Source organism: Serinus canaria, chromosome 13, assembly GCF_022539315.1.
Source record: "Serinus canaria isolate serCan28SL12 chromosome 13, serCan2020, whole genome shotgun sequence".
Classification (NCBI taxonomy): Eukaryota; Metazoa; Chordata; class Aves; order Passeriformes; family Fringillidae; genus Serinus; species Serinus canaria.
In genome coordinates this window covers 12025030-12034146 of record NC_066327.1, presented here as the reverse complement: position 1 = coordinate 12034146, position 9117 = coordinate 12025030, and the positions used below count along the sequence as shown (strand labels likewise).

The window sequence follows — 9117 nt, the reverse complement described above, 5'->3', positions numbered from 1 at the left end:
TGTGAGCAGAGCACCCAACAAGAATATTTGAAGCACCAAAGCTACATAGATTTCCCAACCCACACAGCAGTGTCCCACAGTTACCGATGGGAGATTGGTCAGCCTCAGCACACCATGCACGTTTCCCCTCTCATTCCTGGTACAAACTCCCTAGATTTAATCTAAATTCCTGACCAATTTTGATTCCATCAAAACTGCATTTTCTGGTGAATTTACCATGTTGCTCTCACTCATCTCCACCAACAACTCCAAATAGTCCCAATATATAATGGGTCAACTTCTTCACATCTTTTTGGACTTGCACCATGAAATCACATGGATTTTCCAAGGGATTAGTGTAGTGTGATTTAAATTGACAGCATCTATTTTGAGATAAGTTCCAGTTGAAGCTGCACTTGTGGCCAGAGGATCAATAACCTCCTGTCTTGTGAGGCTTGCTGGTGACCAGTAAGGTGCAAGTTTGCACCAATCCATTCCTCCTCAAATGGGATGTTAACAGACTCTGTCTCTCTCCTCTACTCATTCCTGTGCCATTGTATGTAGCCTCATGAGAAGCAGCCAGGCACCTATGTGGACAGTTTGAAGTTAAAATTGTCCCATTTCCATATTACTTTTTTCCCCTAAAATCATACAGAAGGCTTTCTGGTAATTTCATCTGCAAAAATGCACCAGAGGAGGAGGAAACTTCACCTAAAGCTGAACATTCATTTCCCATGTTGAGAACTGCCCTGTTCAAACCTCACTTCAGTCTAAAGAGGGAATGTTAATATTTAGTGGGGTTTGGGGTGGAAAGGAAGAGGGGAGGCAGAAGGGCACAAAGAGGACTGAAGGACCCTCACAGAAACACCCACAGAAGGGTCCGTGTCCTTCCACCTTGGTCCAGCCCTAAAGAACCCCCCCAGAGTCAGGATGCTCTACTTGTACAAAGAGAAATCCCCCAAAGCTCCTGCACGCTGTCTGGTCTCCCCGCGCTGCCATCTCTCCTCGCTGCCTCCCTCTCTTCCCTCTGCCTCCTGCCTTTTCAGGACAGGACCCCCTTTTCATCCACTCTCTGCCTGTGCAGCTCGGAGCCCCCGGGGCTCTCTGGCGGCAGCCGAGGTTTCTGGGGGCTCCCCCAACATAAACAACAACCACAACCTTCAAAGTGCCTCTCGCACGGCAGCTGCTCCGAGGGCAGATTCAGGTTTCCCCCACCCCCTTCTACCCATCCCTCCTTACAACACCCACCTGGCAGATAGCTAAAAACAATCTTTGAGTTTTTCAGGTGTGTTGGGAGGGATTTACCTGACATATTCCACCAGCCCACCGCCCCCCCTGCAGTTGAAGCCCTGGATTTCATGGCAGGGCTGGTTAATCTAACAGTAAAAAGCGCTGCAATTATTTGGCTCTAAGGCTTGGGTCCTTGCCCAGTTCTGACACAGGCACACACACACACACACAACTTCACAGAGGGAGCGGGCGATGCCTCTCCTCCTCCTCCTCCTCCTCCTGCAGCCCGTCACGGAAGGGCTGGCGCTCCTGCTAGCGAGTTCCACCCCTCGCAACTTTCTCCCTCGCTGCTCCCGACCGGTGCCGCCGGAGTTTCAGCCGGCAAAACCCCTTCCTGCAGGAATTTCTCGGAGCCCTCTGCTCTGACTCGCAAGCACCATGGAGCCCCGGCGGGCAGCGAGGCGCTGCTGCCGGAGAGGATTTCCAGCGCAGGGAGCAGAGAGACAGTGAACTTCAGGAGAGGTTCCTCTCCTGTTGCAACAGGTAAGGCACGCTGCTCGCCGGTGTGGGGAGTGGAAATGACTCAGGGAGCAGTCTGTACAGCATAGATGGAGAAAGGCATGGAGGATGCAGAGATTTAATCGAGAAACTGATTTTGCATGTGAGTAACTTTTGCTGGAAGCAGCCTTCACCTACAGAGAGAGCTTTGGGATGCAGAGCTCTTCATCTCTTTCTCCCTTCTGGTACCCCTAGCACAGGGCTCATGGAAGGAGGCAGAAAAGGCTTTATTCCTGTTTGCATCTAGCTTAGCTGGGAAGCTTCAGTAGGCTGCAGCCAGTGCAAGCAGGTGTGCTCCAGGTATCAAAAGCAATGCTGCAGAGCAAGGCAGGTCTGGAGGGAGTGAGCAGAGGAGCAATCCAGGTGTCTGAACTGGGCAGGATTCTGCAGGGAACAAGCTTGTGCTGGAGTAAATGGATGAGCTGTGGCAGGAGCAGCGATAGTGTCTGGCACTAGGCTCAGCTATTGACCCTGTACAACCCTCCTAACTGGGGTGAGGTGGTACAGCCCCAAACTCTGTCCCCATGTGCCCCACTAAGCCACTTCCACTGTCACCTCGAACTGGGCTGTGCGGTGGGGATCCCCGAGTGCAGTCACAGCGCTGGGTTTCCCCTGCCCAGCTTCCCTGTACACTCAGGTAGGAGCTCCTCACCTGCCCCTTGGACGGGCAGCAGAGCCAGGGAGCTGAAGCCAGAGCCACCCTTTGTGTGTCTGCACCTTCATTCACTGCCAGTGCCTTGTGACAGGATGAAATCCCAGAGCGAGCCCAGTCCCACTTCAGGGCGTGCAGGAATTATTTCCTATGTACATGTGCAGCCCTGATAAAAGAGGTGGAAATACAGGCAGAGAGGCCTGGGCACTTGGAGCCAACCCTTCCAAACTGCAGTTATCACCTAATCAGCCTCCCGGGAAATTGGAGTTGGACTCGGTGGAGCACAGCACTCCAGAGGGGCAAAGATCAGCGGTCACGCGACTGGGGTTGCTTCAGAGGAAACCCTCAAAGAAAGCTCCTGCTCCTTTGCCTTTGTGGCTGCGGAGGGCTGAGAGTTTCCAGGTGGTGTGGAAATTCAGGCTGTGTGGTGGTGCGAGCTGGGCAGGCTCTGCTGGGCAGGCAGGGCTGTGGCCAATGGGCTCCTGCTCGCCCAGGGTGCCCTGGATCCCGGCAGGGGGACATGGAGTGCTCTGTTCCCCCATTCTGGCACTCAGAGGGGCAAAGGGCAGGCAGGGGATGTGAAGGGAGCTGCCGTGACTCTCCAGGGTGTCGGCCTGGGAGGTTGTAGGAGGTTTGGGAAAGCGAACAGTCTGTATTGGGCTCCTGAGCAGGGCTGAGCTGTCTCGGGATTCGGGACAGCAAAGTCTCCGGGCTTGGCATTGTGTGCTTTTATCATCTAATGTGCAGCACACCTCACCTTATCGGGAACAGTTCAGGGACATCTGCCTGTCTGCTGCAGGATTGGGGTTCCTGAGGCTCTGGGCACGGAGAGGTCTCTAATCCAGCTGGGGGTTCGGTCTCTGCTTCTCCCAGCCTGCCTGTTGTGCTCAGCGTGCTCTGGGACATTCCCAAAATGAGCCCAGCTGCCCTGCCTGTGGAGGGGAGAGTGCAGCAGGATCTGCTCCTCTCCCTCCCGAGCCTTTCCCTCGCACCATGAATGCATTTCAAATCCTAATGTTCCCAAAGCAGTGCAGCTCCCAACCCTGCAAACAAACAAGCATCGCTCATGTACGGAGGGAGAGTTCAAAGGAGACACGACACCTGGAATCAAACATCTGTTAGGAACTAATGCATTTTGCATCCTGCTCTCCTGCCAACTGCTCCAAGGCAAGTGCTGCAGGATCGTTCCAGCTACCTGCATGCTGCAGCAATGGCATTCCCTGCTCCGTGCACCTCGCTTTGTTTAGTGCCACGTGTGGAGCATGCAAGTGCAGCTGCACCTCGAGCAGTTAGCACCGGGCTTCCTTCTGTATCATGGACAAACATAAGAGGATTAAATACCCCTGAGCCCTTTTAAATTTTTTTAACTGGGTTGGCAACATGGATGCTGCATTGTCTATTAACAAGCTGATCTGCTGAGCAAGCGTTTTTCCCTCTAACCACACTTTTTCCTTGGCAATGAGGCAGGTACTGCTTTATTAGCAAAGAAACTTTCTTCTCTAATTCTTGAAAGTAGGAGCTCCAGGGAGGGGCAGGCTGCAAGAGCTGCTAGAAAGGTTTGTAGCTCAGAAATGGACAAGGAGCAGGGTTGAAACAAACCAAAGGAAACACTTTCCTTTTCTGTATGGAGGGCTTAATTAACTGTGGAACAAATTGCCACAGGATATTGCACACAGCAAAAGTTGTGTTTGGCTTCAAACAAGATTTTATCCATTTGGGATGGATGGCTCCAGTGAAGGTTTTTAAATGCAATAGCCCAAGCTCAGACAGGTACTTGCACTGATGCTGAAAAGTGGGAGAAGGAGCAGGTTACCTGTGCCTTCTTTTTTATGCTCCTCCACTAAGCAATCAAAACTGGCCATTTTGGAAGAGAGAATAGAGAGGTAGCCAGGCAGGGCTAATTGGATGCTCTTCCATTGTGTGACTATTTTTGAGTGGCTGGGTTGCACGTTGGATAGAAGCTGTGACTCAGGCAGCCCGGGAGACGCGGGTTATGCCATGAATAGACACTCCATATGGCCCCGGTTGACAGGGACACTCTGTGCCCAGCCTGGTTGTCACAGGTGCTCCACGCAGTGTCCATGCACCCCTGCTGGCTCCACAGAGGTGCTGCAGTGGCAGGAGATCTCAGAAATACACTTCCAGCAGAGAGTCCGGGGCAGGAGGGAGTGACCTGTGCTGGGAGCGCAAGGAGAGCTGACAAGGACACACTGTGGCAGTCAGGCCAGCCTGGGTAAACGCGTCTGTCCAGAGGGTTAATCTTTTCTCCGGAGCTCCCCAGGGCATGGGCTGGCCTTGCAGCAGCTTGTGCAGCGCTTTGGACACGGCACAGGAGGTGGGCGGCTGCGGGCAGGTCTGGGAGCTGAAGGTTTTCTATCAGCTCACAGGTAACCCTTGCATTCAGTAAATACCTGCTGCAGGGAGTTTTTGTGGCACGGCTCTTGGCATGCTGGCCAGCCATCCTTTCACGAAGGAGGATCGTGCCCTGATTGTCTCATTCATTTTTTGTCCTCTGTGTCCTTACGCTGCCTTCAAAGGCAGGAAAGGGATGGGAAGGAGCAGCTGGAGGCAGACAGATGGACACGGAGAGAGAGGGGCTGCAGGCAGAGCAGAGAGCTGCGCTCCTTGCTCACCTGCGGGCTGCAGGAGGGAAGGACCGGCAGGGATCTGGGCAGGGAAGGAAAATATCGTCGGATCGTTGCGGGGACAGGTCTGCAGGGTGAATGAGAATTGCCGGGTAGGAGGAAAAGGTGAGGGAGGAGCACGGTGGGCAGGGCTGTGCTGCAGGGCAGACGGAGGCTGAGCTCTCCCTCCTCACCTGCATCCAGCGGGGCACAAGGTCCCTCACGCAGCTTTCACAAGATGCTCCTGGGCTCCTTCCCAAGGAATTTTAGCGATTTTAGGATAACATGTGTGTTCCCCACAGGGAATCACAGAAAGGGCACTGGAGGTGATGAGGGCAGTGGCCTCATTACCAACGCCCAGGTTGAGTTAAGGTGGCAGTGAGGACTCAGAGGCTCAGAGCCCCTTCACACTCGGCAGAGCTGCTGCTCTCCCAGGATGGATTGAGCTGAGCCCTGTTGGTGTCCGTGGGTCAGGTGTGAGTTGTGTGTGGGGACCTCAGCTCTCCCAGCTCTGCAGCACCTCAGTAAACAGCTGGTTTGTGAGCAGCAGAATTCATGAAGCTCGTTTGCCTGCGGCGCTCCCTCTTGTGTGGATTCTCTGATGTCTAATAATCGGGTTGGGCTCACATTAGAGCTTTTTCTTCCAGCTGGGAGTCCTAATTTGGATTTCTCTCCTCTGTCCTGCTGCTTTTTACAAGCTTGTGCAAAGTTAACTCCTTTCAGGTCTTTGCCTATCTGGTTAAATTTGGCTGGAGCTGGCCAGTGCATCTGAAGGGCAGCAAGATTGACAGTGTGGTCCCCCACACCCAAATCCCTCAGCAGTCTGCAGACAGGAGAGTGATTATCAGTGCAAGATAACTTGCATCCCAAGCATGAGGAAAATGTGAAAGTCTCAGTACGAGTTTTGGCCGGAGAAAGCAACCAGGGAAGAGCCCAGGACCCCTTGTGGGCTCTCACAGATAGTTTGCAGTGACTGAGGCATGAGGTCCTTGGTGCTAAAAGCCTCCATGGCATCACAGGGTGAGTGGTGCACAGTCCCAGCAGCAGCAGAGCTGGGGCACACTCATGTGATATCCTGGCATGCTCCACCTGGCCCTTGTGCCAACGTGCTTGGGCTGCTGCTCTGTGGTGCCCAACCCCAGGGCCCCTCACACCCTGTCTGGTGAGCAGCTCCCCCCAAAACTCCTTCCTACCAGCACTGGCTGCCCCTTCTCCAGCCCCCAGGGCTGTTTCTTGTCCCAGCCATCAGGTGCCCCATTCCCATGACAGCCACAGTGGGATGTGCTCTCTCCCTGTCTCCTGGCTGTCACAGCTGCTGTCCTTGTCCACCCCTCAGAACCTCCACTGGTTATCTGTGCAGTGGCAGCTTTTGGATCGTGAGCAGGATTTACCCCCTTGCTCCCATAACTGGGGAGAGCAGAGGAAAGGGATCAGGAATGATGCATAAGGATGGTTCCCTCTTGGCACAAGGGAGGTCACTTCCCTCCTGTTACACTTGCCCTGGGACAGGAGCCAGCAGCAAGGCAGTTGGCACTGCAAGGTTCCCTCAACCCCCAGACCTCACTGAGGGCTCCATAGCTCTGGAGCTATTAACTCAATTAACTCTTGCTCTAGAATGATGCTGCAATGCCAAGACAGGTCATTGACCCTCAACTTTGTAGAGAGTTCAGGCATGTTCAGGTTGTCCTGTGCCTAACAGATGAGCTTACAACAATGTCACCTCAGCTAGGTGACACATCTGAGCCAGGCCTAGGTGTTGGCAGCAGTACAAAATCCAGCTCTGCCTGGGTTCCTCACAGAGCAGACAGAAATGCACATTGCAGGTGGAAAGGTGGCCTTTGGCTTCACGTACCAGGTGATGCTGTGGGAGGCAAAGACACACAGCACCTTCTTGCTCCAGTGATGGGTCAGACCAGGGCAGCAGGAGCACAGCCAAAGCCCCCAGGATGGAGGAATGGGTGAGATGTCCTGGGGGAAGGGGGTGAGTGGCTGGCTGGAGGAAGCCACAGTGGAGCAAGGTGCCTTTAGAGTCAGTCTGGCTCTGAGCATCCAACCTGTGGAACCTGGCACGGTGACAAAGGTGGCAAAAGCATCCAGCTGTAAGGGGGAAGGAGGAGTTGGACATCAGAGTAACTAAATGCTTCCCAGCTACCCTTCCCCTGAGGAAGGCCATCCTGCCATCTCCTCTCTGGCTCTACTCATCCATGTCTTGCACCACTCAAGGGACAGCATCCCCTCCTGCTCCCACTGTCAGCCCTGAAGGGTGGTCCTCGCAGGACCCCCACAGGTCCCCTGGCCACAGCAGACCAGGTCTAGGGAAGGCAGGGCTGCCTCAGAATGAAGTTTTTCACCAAGCCCTGCAGCAGTCCAGAGAAAAAGGTTATCTCTGCCAGATCCCCCTCCCAGCCTGGGGCCCAGCCTGCCCCACACCACTCAGTGTCTCACAGGTTCCCCCAAACTCCTTCAAGGGAGTCTCTGTTCCACCAACACCCACAGAGGCTGCCAGCCCAAGCTCCTTGGGGTACCCAAACCCCCTGGGTTCAGGCACCTGCCTGGTTCAGCTGGCACATGATGGAAGGAACATCTGTAGTGCTTTAGGGCTGTACCTGTTCTGCTCAGGGACATGTGTGTGACCTCCTGCCATGCTGGGCAGGTCAAGGAGAGAGTCCCTGCTCTGCATGCCAGCATGAGACTCATTAACCCACGGCTTCCCATGGCTCTGCAGCTGAGAAGCCCTCAGCAGAGCCTACCCTGTCAGTGCACAGCCCCTTTCCCCCAGGAACAGAGCTCAGCCATGAAATGGTTGTGGCACAGGTCTGGCACTGCCACTCGCTGCCCTGACAGCATTTCATGGGACACTCGGAGCGAGGACAGTCCTTGGAGGTGAAGGGCACGTGCTCCAGGTTCTGCACGATCAGCCACCTTGCTCCAGGCTGCCCAGCAACCTGGAAACAATTTCCAAAACTCTGTCCAAGCCATTCAGAGATTGGAAAGTCGAGATGGGGAAGGAGCAGCCCAATTGTGCCTGGATGGAATCTGCAAGTCCAGCAAAAAGCTGCACCCACACCAACACAGCCCCCAAGCAGGCTGGTGCAGGCAGTTCTGCAAGCATCAGCCCTAAGAAACCATCCACAGGCGCTGGAAAACCCCGAGATAGATTGAAAAGGAAACACTGTAACTTCAGGGGCTCTTTTCATTAGTTTTCTGGCTTTGTGTAGTACCTCCAGGACGTGTTTCTCCTGTGCACTGCAAAACCAAGCAGAGACTGCACAACCAAAGGCAGGAGCAGGATCTCCAAGGATGGGATTGTTTTGTTTGTTTTTTTTTTTTCAAAGTCCAAGAAAACAGTTTGAAAGATACCCATCTCCACAGAGCATTCAAACCCCACGGGGTGACTGCGAGCAGCCATCAGGGAACTCCCCAATGGAAAAGGATCCAAATCCCACCAAAATCACTGTGGCAGAGAGGGCAAACATTAACCAAGCAGCACAGCCTCCCTGCAGGCTGAACACAGGGTATTTTGGCGTTGGCAAGCAAATAATTTCACAGGCATGGCCAACACAGTGTCCATTTAACTCTGTGACTTTGCCACTCTGAAAGCCCAGGGAATGCTTTCTGGTTGGTCCTGTTTGGGAGGCAGCTGCAAGGACACTGCCCCATCTTCTGCTCCACCGAGCCAGGAGAACAGTGTCCCATCTCCTATTACCTTCCCAAAACCTTGTACTCACCATCTTACAGGATTGCTCCCTTTGCTCTCTGTCTCTGTTTCACAATGGCCATTGAATGCATCGTTAAACTAATTACTCGAACAGCCTGTCTCATCTCCTGTCTTTCCCTGTTCTTGCAGCCTCTGACAAAGAAGTTGATGTGTTTGGGGGTGATTTTGCTTGGTCCTTATCATGAGGAAGAGGCTGTTTCATGTATTGAAGGAAAAAGGGAGAGAAAATGGAGGGAAGTGAGGGAAGAAAACGAGAGGAAGAAGGAAAACTTGGGATACATGCTGGCAAAAGAGTAGTAAGGAAGTGTTGTCCTTATTTTCCAGTGAAAATGATGATTTTTCTTTAATCTTCTGAT

At 53.5% G+C, this 9117-nt stretch overlaps 1 protein-coding gene across 1 annotated transcript in view; it reads left to right on the top strand.

Moving 5' to 3' along the window:
• Positions 1 to 1361: 1361 nt before the first annotated feature.
• Positions 1362 to 9117, top strand: part of FAT2 (FAT atypical cadherin 2) — a 54726-nt gene continuing 46970 nt past the window's right edge. Inside the window, 1 exon segment of the mRNA XM_009091466.4 lies at positions 1362 to 1752. The gene's annotated coding sequence lies outside the window, so the exon portion shown is untranslated.